Source organism: Plutella xylostella, chromosome 29, assembly GCF_932276165.1.
Source record: "Plutella xylostella chromosome 29, ilPluXylo3.1, whole genome shotgun sequence".
Taxonomy (NCBI): Eukaryota; Metazoa; Arthropoda; class Insecta; order Lepidoptera; family Plutellidae; genus Plutella; species Plutella xylostella.
The window spans coordinates 115,460-132,548 of record NC_064009.1 but is presented as its reverse complement, the minus strand read 5'-3'; the positions used below and the strand labels follow the sequence as shown (position 1 = coordinate 132,548).

At 39.3% G+C, this 17,089-nt stretch overlaps 1 long non-coding RNA gene across 1 annotated transcript; it reads right to left on the bottom strand.

The window, feature by feature from the left end:
* Nucleotides 1–869: 869 nt before the first annotated feature.
* LOC125491025 lies at nucleotides 870–1,829 on the bottom strand. Its single transcript, XR_007268055.1, has 2 exons — nucleotides 1,416–1,829; nucleotides 870–1,072 (listed from the first exon to the last, which is right to left on the bottom strand). It is a non-coding gene; the product is annotated as an uncharacterized LOC125491025 (long non-coding RNA).
* Between the last annotated feature and the right edge of the window lie 15,260 nt (nucleotides 1,830–17,089).

Below are 17,089 nucleotides of genomic sequence, written 5' to 3'. Positions count from 1 at the left end.
TCTTGGGCAACTAGTAAATAGTAGCTTTTAAACCATAGAGTCACCATAGAATGTAGAAAATAACGTTTTTTTTATTGTGACGCTGAAGTCTTCTTGTTCTTATGATCTTGAACTGTCTTGAACAAAATAATATTTCTTTGATGTTTGTTTTGTGAATCTTGCAAATTTTTGGTCTTCCATAATTAGTAAATAGTAAGTAATTAGTTAGAAGAAAATTATTTCAGTACGTATTTGTTTTTTTTCAGTAAGTATAGGTACCTAACTGTTGTTTTAAAATTGGTTTCAGGGGACTCTGGTTATGCTCTACGGCCATGGATATTAACACCTATCCTCAATGCAGCTGTAGGATCCCCAGAAGAACACTACACTGATCTACACTGCCGTGTCAGAAATACTGTGGAGCGGTGCATTGGGGCCCTTAAAACACGCTGGAGATGTTTGCTGGCACACCGTGTGCAGTAAATGACTGTTGTGTACTACACAATATAGCAAATGCACACAATATACCAGTGACGACAACTTGCCTGCTGCTGATAACATTCGGGTGCAGCATATTGGTAACGTGGCTAATGGTGCTTCTGATGCAGATGCAGGGCGCATGAGGGCCAACCTTGTCCAGAGGCTGTGAATTTCAAGGAACTAAAATAACCTGACTCTAATAGGCTGATTTTTGCTGTATATGTATAATTTAGTAATAAAAAACACAATTTATATTAATGGCTTTTATTTTTTATTTTAAATCACATAACTTCCTATCACATTTTGCTTCTACCAGTCTTACTATAATCATTATTAAAATATTTTTTCTACTTTAACCTTGTTTAAGTTATGATTGCACATTGCCACTTTACATGTGAATGCCCATCAGAATTTTTGACCAGTTTTTGTAACTCCAGACCCAATTGAATATAATTCATATAATTGTAATGCTGCACTGTCCCATAGCCAACGTGCTGATTGTATGCCTAGTGGGCCGGGAGGGTACCGGCCAACAGCAAGGTCTTTATGTCTTTCAACGAACTCCAACAAAATGTCCATTTGTCGATCTGAGACTTTTCTTAAAGGCGCCATCCTGGAAATAAAATACAATATTAATGTCCTATTCAATCTTTTTTCTTGGCACATGATATGCCTCACAAAAATATTACTAACAAGCACAACCTGCACAAATGTGAAGATTATTTAATGGCTCAGTGATCAATCTACTTTTAATAACTGAGTTCCCAGTCCAAGTGTTAGATCTCAATCATCGACTTATATTACTAGCGTATCGTACTAGAAATCATTGATATCAATGCTTTTATTAAGAACAATAAATGTTCATTTTTCACGACTTTGTAAAAATTTCCCATATTTCGTTCGTGTGTATGACTAAGTTTAAAATTTTAATAGTAATACGTTAATTATGTACTTACCTTTGATATAATGAACAATTAAAACACAGGATTCAGGTAATTATAAAAAAAAACACACACCAAAATCAATCTCTGTTTTGGATGGTTCCTTGTAGTTTGTTTTGACAATCATTTGACAATAGCTTCCAGTATCGCCATTTTTCTAAATAATGCGGCAAATTAAAGATTTGATAAATACAGTAGTCGTAGTTTGAAGTGAAATGAAGTTTTCATTTAGTCGGCTAACCAAATCACAGAATATTTTCACAAAAATTTTGCAACCTCTAGTGTATCGATAAATCTCATACCCACTATTCGTTTAGTGATCATGACCGAGATAGCCGATGCCAAAAGATGGTCAGAAACCCATAATAGATTTATACGGTTGGAAATCGCGAGTCCATGACACCCGAGATAGAAAATCACCCAGCAGTTTAATATATGAAAAATGTATTTAAATGCCATAACACGTCTTTTATTGATTTTAAAAAGCATCGAATCAGATAAAACAGTTATACTTTTAAATAAATAGTGTGAAAAATCTTCAAATTAAGCCCAAGTCGGACGATCCGTGCATGCTGGCTTTACAATTCTAACAAAAGCGGCAACACTGATAATATGCCAAGATGACGTCACGATCACTCTGTGTCAATAGCATTTATATTTTATCGAGACTGGCCGTGAGTCGTAGGGACTACCGTTTTTGGGCCAATCACAATGGAGTCTCTATTGAGTCTCTATAGGATATCTGCATTGATATTTTTTATAACCAATAGCAGACTTGAGGCCCAGATTCCCGGCAGTGTTTGCCGCCCCGTCGACGCGGGGCGCCAACACCGCCTCGCCTACAATTACTGGCATAGTTCGCCTGCTGGTATTTGCATAGCTATGTATGTGTCGACGGTGCATTTTTCAGTGCTACGGGCTGTTTGCATCCAGCACATGCCTACTACGTGACGTGCGCTGGCTTGTTATAGGTACCCAGTTTTATTGTGTTAGACGAATGGTTTTTCACACCGCTGTGGCCACGCATTTAAAAATGAAAATAATTATTTATAGCTTTATTTTTTTACAAAATTTCACTCTTTAAGTATAATAATTTACAAAGGTTAATAATAAATCTTAGACAGTATGACCCTGTATGTCTCTATAAAGAAAATTTAAACTTTAAATTTACTAAAGTAGTTGGCACATACAGTTTAATTTATACCTAGGAATATTTTATTAGTTTAATTGGCAACGGATGACAGGGATAGTTATTGTTTTTTTTTTAATATAGTTATTTTGAATTATGAAATTCCCGACTAAAACTACGCAAAGCAAAGCTCGAGGGCTACAGCTATCCTGAAGTTTCCAATTACATGCAAGTGAAATAAATAAGGGATTAAAATATGTGAGTATTTTCTGTGCCACAAGGCCTGCGCGTGACGGTACGGCAGTTGTGTGTGTGTGTCGCATTGTACGGCAAATTGCATTCTACATAAATATCGACGACAAGTTAAATACCACTTTATGATTTATTTTATTTAATGTTTTACCTTGCGTCTCGTTAAATGCTGATGACTTTATTATAAGGTAACACGTCCCTATACCACGGTATTCAAAATGACGTCCATGCTATCGAGTTATATTTATTGTCATGATTATTACTCATTTTAATAAGTTTGCATACACAAAGGGTAAACCAATGCCAAGTTATTCATTACTAAGTACATAATTCATTCATACTGTGCATTATGTGGTATGTTAATTATTATAGACACATTAACAACCTGGACTCGAGATTACCTTCCTATATGGACGTATACCTATACGAGCATTGACATATTATAATATTACAAGCGTACTGTATATTGTGTACGCGTATAATACACATAGCATATCAGTGATAACGGGCCGAGTCGCATGAATAGGAAGCGCTCTAAATAATGTTTGCTGTCATATTTGTCAATTGTCGCAATTATATTTGATTTGACTATTATGTCATTGTGTCGCACGTTTAGCGCAGCGACATTGATTGAGGATCCGCTACACATTCATTACAATTGATTCACTGGAAGTGATTCATATTATACTGCGTGCTGCAACCAGTAGTATTGTGAGACAAAACTTATCGAATTTCTGAGTATGGTATAAGAATTTCGACACAATGATTTCTTAGTAAAACTTTTCAGTCAACCATATTATGTGTACAGAGAATAGGGAAGCCCTTAGCAAGTTGTTTGATTTGAAGCCGAGCGGCGCCCGACTTCACCAACTTTACTAATAGTTAAAGCTCGGATAAGCTAACTTAGCTAGTTGTGACAACTGAGACCAGCACTTACTACAGCTTTCGAAGTTTCCGCCACTGAAAGTGAAAATTTAAACAGGATTAGTATCTACATGTCCCGGAGTTACAAGTAGCGACCCGTGAATTAAGTGAAGCCGTCATTAGCCTTTAGGTCGGGTTCGGAACAAACATTCATTATTTTATGGCGAGCCCTCCGCCGGCGTGTGAAGACCTTGACCTGCGTCATTACGACTCTTTATGGCCTCTTTATAGTCCTCATAAAACAATGAAATGGCTAAACTGACTCGGCTATTTATTGCCGCCGCTTCCGGTTTCCTCTCAAATTATATAATTTACTCCGAGCTCGGCCGCCGACTGATTCCCCTGTATAAATTATTCTAATCTTGTAATGAGAAAACTTTTGTTTACGAAGTGTTATCCCGTTCTTTTGACCCCGCGGGATGAGCCGGTCGCGTTTTGACATCTAATTGTAGATTTAACGAGGTTTTACGCAGACACATTATAAATTTACTGAATAAGTTTTGAGTGAGGTCGAGCTAGAGAGATCTGATAACATTTTAATACAGTTCAAGTTGTGCTGTTGAAATTATACCTATTGAATGACATTATTAATTCACATGATATGATATTGTGCAAAGCAATCAGTGTAAAGTTAAATACTTAATATGCACCATAATAATAATTATGATGAAGGCATAATTATGAAAATATCAATATCGTAATAATAAGTAATGCTATTGATCCATGTGATATGCAGTCTCTAAGTACCTTTATTTAGTACCTATTTATTGGCACTATATTTACCTATGATGATTTAGATTACTACTAATCTACTATGTCTAATTAGGTGTTAATCTCTTAACAAGTACTAATGTGAATATGCATCAGGTAAGTATCTATGGAAACTAGCAATCTTATGGCAAAAAAAGATTTCAAAGATAAATAATGACGACCCTTTCCTTTTTTGTATTTTAAGCCGTCCCAAGGGAAGTCATGGATTTACCTTCACTTATTTGAACTTTAATCTCAAATCTGTAAAGACAAAGTATTTTTGTGAAAGTAGGGATACTCGCAACAAAATCATTTAATATAATCACGGAATATGAACAACACACATTTAAAAGTAATAAGATCTGAAAATAAATCTAGGATCGAATTTTATTATGTTACTCTGTAATTTTTATTTAATAATAATTTCCTCCAACTAGTCAATACCTGCAGCATTCAATAATTATTTCCGTCCACTTCTCCGCGCCCCGGAGGCCTCATGGCGGTCAATAGGGCAGTAAATTTGCCGTCCAATCCAGTATCAGGCAGCATAACGTATCGGGGCGATGGGCCTGTAAGGTTACTCTATACTGGCGAAAAACGAACTAACGAGAGCTGTTGTGTATTCGGCACGTTTGATACAACGAGATAGAGGCGTGGCTCGGTCTGAAACGTAGTTTTTCGTTGTATAGAGTGACCCCCCTGGCTGGTCCCTGCAGATTCCAAGCGCATCCTTTAATTAGCGTCGCTTGGAGCGCGGCCAGCCCGCGGCGGCGGCGGCGGCGGCGGCGCGGCGAGGCAAGAGGAGCGACGGTGCAGTCTCAGGACACGGCAGGTTGTAAGTCCTGGCTTTACACTCGATGTACTGTGTTCATTCATTTAGGGTTTATCGTTGAACTGGACATTTTGGTACCGGATATTTTTGGTTACAACAACACTAGTAATTGATGGTAAATAAATACTTAGAACTCGATTTTAGGAGCTTGTTTGCCCATGAATAATGAATGTACCCCAAGGGGTTCGGGGTTGATAAATGTTGAATTAAAATCAGATTTGACTTAATGATCGTAATTTCCTGGCTCAAATCGAGTGGCGAAAAAACTCGATCAGGGACCGATAATTTGGCAATTTGCTTCCGCGGAAACCAACGCTCAACCATCATCTTGTTGGGTACAGCGTTGGTAATCGAGTATTTTCAAGTTGCAGAGTCATAATGATAAGTAAATGGATAAACTGAAAAATATATAAGAATTTTACTTAAATACTTAGGTATGTATATATAAACAAAATGCTGCTATGATGTGACTAAAACAGAGCTCGGGACAAAGCTAAGAAATACCTACCTACTCAACTCATACATGTATACATATTATACTATGGTGTAAGGAGATTCTGGATTTTTATTAATCCAAAAATAAAACAGGAAGTTTGTGTACTCATTTACAATTCACGCTATCATTTATTAAAAGCGTTTCATTGTGCTATAAACTTCCAGCAGTTATGAACAAAATCATAAAACCGGAACCGGGTAGGTACCTGAATTTTTCATAAAACAAAATAAAGCAACAAAACGCAGCGCGAACTACACTTTTAAACCGTCATGATAATATGGAGGAGACGATAAATGGGTTATATTTTAAAGCCTCCGATATTGGGCAAGGAGCAGGCGCGTCTAGTGATGGATGTATCCGGCCGCCCGGGTGCACCGGCCGGATCACCGCGCGGTTATCCGGGGGCCGCGGGGGCACGCGGGGACCGGGGGGAGGGCGGGGCCGTGCGGGGCGCGGGGGATGATGGATCACGCTGTCGGATTATCGGCCTTCCATCATACAACGTCTTACTGCATTACTGCCTCAACAAATTGTGGCCTTAAGTTTCTGTTCGGGAGGAAAACTATTGAGTGATTTGCCTATTGTATGGTGTTGTGGCCCAATACATCATCAGGATAATGTTCTGTGTGCCTCAGCTGATCGTGTATTGATTAGAATCAGGAAAATATAATTGTATCCTATCAATACACCACACCACTGCGCGAGCTCAAAGCGGACAACTGGCGAGAATTTGCGCAGAACAGAGAGAAGTGGCGTCTTGTGGTAGCGGAAGCCAAGATTCACTTTGGGAGACCATCAAGAAGAAGAAGAAGAATACACCACACAGGCACACACCCTACCACCACAAAACCAGGCATTCGCTTTTCGGTTTATGGTAGATACCAAATCATATGTCTCCGAGAATATGAAATTCTACCTAGAGTCTAGTTGCGCAGCACCACGTTGTCCCTAACTCTACGAGCACTACTTAAATATAGTGTGGGTACATGAACTCATTCAACGTTTAACTGAATTTCGTGATCCAGTCAGTGCGTGCGAGCGACGGAGCCCGCGGCTCGACGGATCATTTCTACTGTTATGGAAATATCATTTTCCCAATTTCCGCCGCTTTGTTATTAAATTTGTAGCCTCAGAGTGGGAGTTATTGCTTTATTAAACACTTGATGTTGATCGAGCGACGTTACACAATGGCGGTTAATATTCTGAGATACGGATAAGATTGATCGGTAGTAATTATTCGTTTCAAATGTGAAATAAATGGACGCTCAGACAGATCACAAAATAAACACTTACACGTAAACATAAATTCCTATCTTGTATATTGATGTGTATCAGTCTTCTACCAGTTAAATGCGTAAAACGGTCACAGCGTGGATTAAGTGCTTCAAAGCGGCCGCACTTGACATAATTGTTGTGTAACCAAACCGCGGCGAGTTCTGCTGATAAGTCTGATAACCGGATTATCCGCCGGCGTCGCGGGGCGCGGGGGGCGCGGGGGCGCGGGGGGCGCGGGGGCGCGGGGCGCGGGGCGAGGCAACAGCCGCCGACTGTCCAACAGGAGCCTGTGTTTGTCCCGCGACCACAGACCCATCACACTCACTTTTATTGCCCTTAATTAAAATGTTGCCAGCGAAAACAAATCTAATTTTACTAATTTGGTCTTTTCACGTCACTGCGATACGAATCGGACCTCAAAGAGAGGAGCGTTTAATTTTCTGTGGTGACTTTAAACTTAAACTGAGTTTACAGATAAAGAGGAGGCGATGTAGGGCAGGGGGGGGGGTCGAGGCTCGTTACACACGGGGGGGATCAGCGGGACAAATGACGGTACTGTTAAGAAAGCCTCGTTTTGGTACAAAGTTTTAAGTTTTAAGCGAATATTGACGACGCGCCGCGCAACTTGCGAGCAAATTGATTGCCTTTTGTTTCTTGATTGTCCTTCAAAGTCACCATTGTCGGCAATGAAGACAATATTTAAATTTCTAAACAAGTCTTTATTCTACAAAATACTCTTATTAGGGATGTTTCCGTGACATGATTTGAAGAAGACGGTAAGAAAACCAGAATAATGTTTTTCACTAAAATACTTAGTAGATCTTATTATCTAGTATGTATAAATATGACCCTAATACAAACACGTAAATTAGTGTGATATCATATTTCAGGTCACTGTAACAACCTTCAGCGCTCCCCGACAAGCCGCTTGTAATAAACTAACGTTACAGCTTCCTTGCTACGCCGTAACGCTACGCGCTACGAGCCGGCTACGAGGCGCTACGAGAGTTACGTCGGTGGGCGCGCGCCAGGTTGTGGCAAGGTGGCGCCCCGTGTCGCGGTGACTGGAAGAAAATAGTTTTCACCTGAGTACCCAACTATTATTATTTGAGTATTGAACTATTTATTATGCGTTACTCATGAGTTGAGTTAAGAGCGAGTTGGAGTAAAAGAAGACGTAGTGACCAAAATTGAAAAGGGAATGTTGAGATGGTTTGGTCACATTGAAAGGATGGATGAAAGAAGACTGACGAAAGAAATTTATTGTGCGGAGATGAATGGTTGTGTCGGTAGAGGACGTCCTAGGCGAAAGTATGTCGACCAGATAGGCGACATACTCAAGAAGAGCCAAATTAGGAGTTTCCGAAACCGACATGCGTGTACGAAGAGACTAATGAATGTGGAGGAAGCGAAAGAAGTATGTCAGGATCGTGGCACGTGGAGATCCATAGTCTCTGCCTACCCCTCTGGGAGACAGGCGTGAGTATATGTATGTATGTACGTTACTCATAACTTACTTAACATTAATTATGAACTTACTTAGAAATAAGGAATTTATGAGCCTGCAGGCTGCTGATGATGCGCTGAAGCAAAAGTCAAGGATATTATTTTTGATTTATACAGGTATCTCTGTTTTAATAAAGAAATCTGAATAAAGCTATATAAGTATTGTATGTAGGTCTGTATGTATTGTACACCTCTAGCTCAGAGGAGAGGCTTAATCTTCAGTGTGTTAGCAAACTTCGCCTGTAAACTAAAAAAGGTCGTTTATCAGCAACTTATGATTTCATTGGATAAATCCAGCGGGACTATTTGCACAGAAATGCGTAAAACAATTTGACTAAAAGGTTTATTAGCAATGAACAAACTTTAGATCAAATCTCGAAATGTCTGTGTACTGTTGGAAAATACAAAACAACTTCGGTTCATTAACAATATTGTTTTTCCGCAATAAAAGAAACTCAAGAATAGTCGAGGGCTGTCGAGATCCCCACACCTGGGGCGCTTTTATCTCGAGGGGATAAGGTTCAGCCTGCGACTTATCACGTCAGGCACGTCCCTGAAGATTCAGATGAAAAGTATCCAAGTGAGCCCCTATCTCCGGGGCCGAAGCGCTAGTTTGCAACGGCGGTGAGTCGCGGCACGGGCAGTGAGTCCCCGCGATTAATACAATACTGCGGGATGTCTGGATGTACACTCGGCAGAAGAAGGAATTTAAAAGTTTTTTGGTATTTTTCTCGGAATCCTTTCCTTTCCAGTGACTGGCGAGGAATAATTTAGTCTCTACGCTTGAAATAAGGTTTTATAAATGACAAGTTTACCTTTAATTTGATTCTGTTGTTAGCCATCATTTTCAGATAAATATCAGATATACTTACACATTTACTCCTAAAAAAGTAGTAAAGATTTTTACTCTAAAAATAAACGAGAAATGCCGTTTGTATGCAAAAAATCTTTTTTACTGCATTAAAATTTCACGTGTACAGACTAAACTAGAAAAGTTCAGCTCATTCCCCCCCCCCTGCCCTCCCGTGCCCCCCCAGGGCGGGGCGACGTGTAATGCTATTTATTCTACACTATTTTTATAAGCAGAATAGTAGCGAAATGGCGACAGCCAATTTTGTACACAATAAAATTGTTGTTGGTTATTTTTTATTATTTTCGGCTCGCAGGATTATAAATGTATCGAGTCGTGTCACTGTCTATAGATAGTCTTACCATTTTGGTTTATAATCTATCTCACGAGATTATGAATTGGCGAATCACAATAATTATCAAATAATCATTGTGAACCACATGAATACATACATTTTCAGTAGATCATCTATGTGAAGAAAACAGTTAAATTGACAACTGGCGCTTACAGAAAGCCAGTTAAAAAATATAACCTAGAAGACTGCAAAATGCTCAGCTAGGTCACACAGAAGCTGGTGGTAGCAATCGGAGTGATGGGCGCCCCAGTTCGCGGCGTCCACAATGGACATGGAATATGCATCCCGCTCACTCGGATATGGCCTCGTATGAATTTCGCAAAACTGTTAGAATGTAGAGTCGAGAGGCAAGAAAGAGCCTTCTTTATCTGATATTCATAGTTACGTCGGGCCGACGGCGCGTGGCGGGTACGCTAGCCACGCCACTCTACTATTCTTATTACATAATATTAAACTGTGACGTAAGGGTACCTAATTAATAAATTAGTTAATAGCATTTTGCGTAAACGTAGTTCCCGAACAACGACGTTTGCCTTTTTTTGCAAAAAAAAATCTCTTTCCGAGCGGCCAACTTGCAGTTGAGTTCACGTGCACGCCAACGAGCGGAAAACGGTGCTACGAACTACACGCTACCAGCTACGAACTGGGTATAGTGGCGAAATACACCTTTCTTCATGGCGTCTCTACCATACCCGTGGACTGATTTGACGGCGGAGGCAGGCGCCACGACCGAATAATATTTGTATTCATTCCTTCCTGCCTCCCCCGCCCGCCCCCGCCCCCGCCCGCCCCGCAGGCCGGGGGGGCACTCCTGCATTCATGGAGCAGCCAGACTTGCATTTAGATAGAAAATATCACGCGCCTCGTAAATAATACTCGTCCGCCGCGAACCCGTGACGTCACGCCGCCGGCAGCGCAGGCTGCTGCAGGCCGACTCATCGACAATCAGACACATTTGTATGTTGTCATTAGTCACAAAGATTTCAATTTGCAAAGCGATCGGATAAGTTGCCATTTTTTAAAATTGCAATAACTATTATGGAAAATGTAATCGAATAAAATACATTAATTTAATCCTTGAGTGCCCTTGTTAATAATTTCACCGTCCATCTTATTAATCCAATAAATATAACATGCAACTTAACAGAAACAATAATCCGTCGAAATGAAAACTGATAAATGAGAAATAAATGTTTAATTAAAATTGTGTGACAGCAAACAGGCAGCGACGGGAACCAGTTTACATTCGTATTCATATTTAATCTCACAAAATGTCGCGTTAAATGAAAATATTGGATCCGCGGCGACCACTCGGCCACGCTGTATCAACGTGTACTTATGAGTTGTTGAGTAATAACAATAAATAATTACTTGTAGCTTATTTCAGTAATTATTTTATATTTGAAACGCAAACTATCCATACTAATTAGGTGCAATGTTAATTTAATTCACATGTACATGTACACAATTAAATTTATTCTACGTAAAGTACAAAATCTCAAAAAGTATAAAAAATATAGCTTAGGAAAAGTTCACTTAGTCTGCGGGTGAGAATTCCTTGAGTGGCAACGCTGAGGCTGCCTCCATTCAACGTGAGATAAAAACACGAGAGTGTGAAAAATGCAGTGGAAAGTTTCATTTTGCGGCCGCGAGTTCAACAGAATCTCTCAGGAATTGTGGAGATCCAGTCTGCGGATTTGAATTTACATAACTTTACCGTGTTATATGGATAAGTACATGTGCATTATGTACTCGCACAATCTTGGATGTATGTTACTCATTTAGTAAATTCTGATTTCGGCTTAAAATAGTTATAACTGATCCACGACTGGACAAAGTTGAAGAATTGCATTTAAGGACAATATCCGTTGATATTTAAATAAGTAAAAAATACGTATTTAAAGAGTTTTTTCTATCTCGCCACTTAAGAACCAATAGACAAAAAGACAGTATGAGTACATAGATCTCTACAACATCGTTAATAGTAATGTTAATTTTAGTACCAAAATGGTTAGTTTCTGAATAAAATAGTTTTATCTCTGAGAATAGTGTGCATGTGTGTGTGCGTTGAGATAATGATCTGTGCCGGATGTAAACAAGCGGCTTCCGTTATATTTATTATCCTGTTTTCTCTGGCATTTCTCGTGAGTGCTATATTTCTGTTGTTATTTCCTTCCTACAATAAAGCACGGGTCATTGGGCCTCTGACCTACATCCTGCAAGTTACGGTTTTATAATATTTGGCGAAATAATCTTGTAATAGTACTTAGTAAAATATTAGAGTACTCACATGTGTGTAGCACCTAGGTAATCAGATGTGATACCTGGGTCAAGAGAAACAATGACATAATTGATGTAGGTACCATTTACCTAGGTAGATACAGATTAATAATGATTTTAGTATTAATAATATTATTAAAACATAAAAAAATATCAGTAGTACTTACTTTTATTTAAATGCAATACGTGTACACCTTCCTCTTTTTTACTCCATAAGTCTTTCATTCACCCAAAGGTTTTCTGGAAGAGATCGCTTTAAGCGATAAGGCCGCCTATTGTACTTACTCCTTTTTTTGTTATTTAATAATATGTTGTGTGTTTTTTCAATAAAGTTATATTGTATTGTAAGTACACAATCATAATCAACTAGCTGTTCCCGCGCGCTTCGTTTCGCCTTAAAAAGTTTTCCCGTGGGAATTCCGGGATAAAAAGTAGCCTATGTTCTTTCCCAGGGTCTAGAACGTATGTATACCAAATTTCATTCAAATCCGTTCAGTAGTTTTGGCGTGAAAGAGTAACAGACAGACAGACAGACACAGTTACTTTCGCATTTATAATATTAGTTAGGAATAGTTAGGAATTGTAATGTCTTCAGTAAGATATTGTCTTTCAGGTCGATACATTCATCCTACACGGTGGTCGGATAACCGATCGCTGTTACTAATAAATCAATGTTGTTTTGTTTCTACAAGTTCGTTGTGTTGTAGCGAGCTTCCTCCGACGGTTTATGGCGGCCATTCGTCTGTTTCTGTCTTGTGTTTACAGAAACTGCTTATATTGCACTTTTCCAGAGAACAAGTAGGTTGCAAGAATAGCTAACAGCAAGCCACTTCACTATTTATGAGACTGCATTGCATATACTCATGTCGTTTAGTAATCAATTCATCAATCGCAGAATGGTAACTAAGACCATGTTGATAACGTGAAGATTAGATCTACACAAATGAAGTTTTGTGTTGTTAAATGTATAAAATGTATAAGTTTCACAATCTCCCCATAAATAGGTACTTACATGTAGTGTTGCCCAAATGCAAGAACAAGACGAGACTTAGCCAGTCTTGGTCTTGGTCTTGCGCCAATACACCTGGTCTTGGTCTTGGTCTTGGTCTTGCGCCAATACACCTGGTCTTGGTCTTGGTCTTGGTCTTGCGCTCCCAGTCTTGGTCTTGGTCTTGGTCTTGCAGCAAGAGTCTTGCAAGTCTTGCAATTACCTATTAGTCTATTACTATTTATTAAAGTTTACTTTTTGATTTTAATAGATATTTTTTTATTCGCTATGTTTATGGTATTAGTCGTAATGCGCATAGGTCCAGTTTTTCATTTACTTTGATACAGTTTTTTGCATCTCATAGAATTCCTAAGCGTACTTACCTATACACCGAACTGTTACACCTAACTACTCAGTGAAATAGCGCTCTGCAAGACGCAAGAGTCTTGCAGGCTATGTCTTGTTCTTGCTCAAGTCTTGCACGGTCAGTCTTGGTCTTGGTCTTGCTAAAAATACGCGGTCTTGTTCTTGGTCTTGGTCTTGCAAAAACGCAAGAACAAGACCAAGACTGCAAGACCAAGACTGAATTTGGGCAACACTACTTACATGAGGTAGCTATAGAGCCGGCGGGCAGAGCTGATAGCGGACGTTATTAATGACGCGGCGCCCTCGCCCGGGCCCCGAGCAGCACCCATCAGATGTGTGTTACTATATACCTAATATACTTTATAATGTATGTAAGTATGTGTATGGTATGATCACTTTTATCACGGAACGTTGGTTAAGAGGGGCTGCGCGTTTTCACTCACGATACAACTGTAGAACGGCATCGCCACAATTAAGCACCCATAGATACGCCTAGGAGCTCTAACGCTATGTGAATCCCTTCTCAAAGAGACCGCTAGAACCGTGTCACACTGAAGACGGAATGATCGGTGCACATGAGCTATATAAATGCAGTTAGCCGTTCCTTTGACAGGGTCCTGTGGCCTCGGGCGCTGCCCCACCTTATTACAGCGCTCTCCCAAGCGGATTATCTTGAGGGCTTTAATATAACATAATTTAATATTACATCTAAAAGTTTAAGTTTTATACTTATTTAAATTATTAATATTTAATTTATCTAAAATAGGTTCTTACTCATGAGTACGAAAACAGTATAGAGTTTAGAAGAAAGGAGAAAGGCTGTTTTCTCAAGTCCTAACAGCAAGACGAATGCCGCTGTCGCTCAATGCCTATGCAGTTAAAAGTCTGTTTACTCCTGGTGGAGGATTTTTGATGAGAAAGATTTTTGGTTATTAACCACCCTTATCTATTGATTACGATTCACGATTCAATAAAGAATATCTACTGAAAAATAAGTTGATAGTTCGAGTGCTGCGCTATTTCACCCGGCGCTGAGCCGCCATTAGCTCTCGTAATGAATATCTTAATGTCCGTCTGTGCTGAATGGCACTCGCACTCGGCCTGACCATCTTAACAACCTCATCTCGATGATTGGCACAACCCGTCTCATGACGTCTAATTATCGATATCGATATGTGACGAAACTACCCCATCACTACTTGCTGCATCACGACGGGCGCGCGGACACAGCGTGACCATCATGAGTCATGCGCGTGATCGCGTCGCCGGCCGCCGCAGCTCGCACTGCTTATGTTCGCAGCCGCACTTTTAACAACTACCTACTTACCGTAAACTTCTAATCTTAAAAGTTATCGGTCTAGTATTTGATACCTATCTAATGCTATATTTATTTTATGCAATTAAATAGCTTTTGTTGTCACTTAATGCTATGATTAATTCACAAATAAGTATATATTTGTTATATTGTCATTTGTTAGGGTAGGTTATATACCTACTTATTCTTATCGTGTATAAGTTCCTGTTTTTTTTTTATTATATACCTACCTATCTTAAAAATGTGCATTTACTATAGCTCGACAACTTCGTGCGCGACCCTCCTTGCGGGGTGACAGACGCGGAGAGGACGAGGTACCCAAGACGACAGCGGGTAGCGGGTGAGGTAGCGGGGAAGGACAACGCGTGCACTGCACGTCATTATTGCGGCAGTCTCGGCCGAGCAGTCGAGGCAGCCACATGTGTTGTAAAATCTGTCACAATCTGAGTTCGACGCACATGAGATCACTGATCCTGAGACCATTAGTCTTAGGATGAGTGTTGAGGCCAGAACCGCCACAATCCTTGGAATATTTACCTTTTGAATTTTAATAATCATATTATTATTATCTATGATTCGTCAATAAAATAACGTCAAAAACCACAAATCGTACATTTTCGCAAATAGATTAAATCGCGTTATTAAGCTATGCCGATATGAGTTCAAGAAGATTTTGAGTTTACCTTACTTTATAATTAGGTTTACTAAATTCATTCGATTAATCAAAACGTCAAATTGTCACTTGAAATGTTGGCAGTTTGGGTGGAATCTGTGGACGGTGCATATTAAAAAATAAAAAGGTAAGGTGGGTAGTCGGCTGAGCAGGGACGGACTGTCATTCTGATTTAAATTATTGAACGGGTCGGCTGTGCACCTTCCGAAGGGATCACCACGTTTCGCTATCAAATTTAAGTATCAAGTGCATCCTCGTGTATTTTGTAAGATTGATCGGTAATTCCGAATAAATCGAGTGTGTACTACCTATCTGTGCCTTTATTTCTGGGGTGTGATGATGAATGGCGATACCAACGACCTGGCTGATCGAATCATGGACCAACCACTGCTAGCTGGTGCCCACTCCCCGACAACTATATAATCATCGGGAGTTTTCTGTAGAACCGTGTGCCGAATCTTGGTTTGGTCGAGGTTTGGTATAATGCAAAATCTGCTTACTCCCGAGTAGTAGTTTACTCGTGAGTAAAAAGTTACTCGAGCTTGGTCGAAACCACCCTAAATAATGAAACTAGTTTTAAGAACCTTTTTATTGATCAACATAATTTACTCTTACATTACGTCACAAATAGTGACACGTTATCGCGAGATTTATCCGGGCACAGTTTTCTCCGTGTGTACTCGTGTTCTAAAATGTCGTGCTACCTCGCCCCCGCCACTTCTTTCACCCCGCAAGGAGGGTCGCGCACGAACTTGTCAAGCTATAATATGTTGTATAGTTTTTTTTTTAATCTCACAGCTGATGTTACTTAATTAATCCCACATTTATTCATATGTTTCAATAGATTGTAAGTCTTGTAAACGTTATTATCTTAAGATTGTTTAGCCTAGGATTAATGTACACTGGGTTGTTAAATAATTGTGTAAGTTTATGAAAATAAAGACCTTTTAAAACAAACAAACAAACACTCGCACTCGGCACCAGACAGGCCATTATAAAACTACCATCATTTATTTATATCAATTTTATAACTCCTTCCTTTCTTCATAATACTTAACAACTTTTTGCTATATAGTTTAGCTATTTAAGTATAATAAGCTAATTTTATTTCAGTTAGGTACTAGAATACCTGAGACCACTTTCCACTATTATGAAAGAAAATAAGAGAAAATTCTATAAAAAACTTAGATAAGTAGTACAAGTAGGTAAATATTGCAATATCATTGACGTAAGTACTTATATAAAATAAAAATAAAAAGGATAATATTAAGAGCTTACTTCTAATAGCAATCTCCATAAAATAATTTCCAAAGACTAACCACGAACGATTTACCTTTTCAATCGAAACAAACCAAACACACTTGATTCCGGCTAATAAACTTCAATTGCTAAAGTGCCAATAAAAAGAATCCTTTCTCTCGAGGAGAGTGATGATAATTGTGTCCAATAAAATGTTTATTAGAGCGAGGAGCGGTGCGGTCGCCGCGCAATTATTGACGTGAGGGCTTTTTACTACATATACCTACTTGAAAGAACGAAGGAGAGTTATCAGCAATCAATCTTCTTCTCAGTAAAAAACACTCTAGGTAGGATATCGTTTATCACCAAGGATGAGCCAGTCAGATTAAGCGTCGATCGCTGACCACCTGACCACAGGGCGCGAAGGATATAGAGGTTTAACAGGAACACGCGTATCGT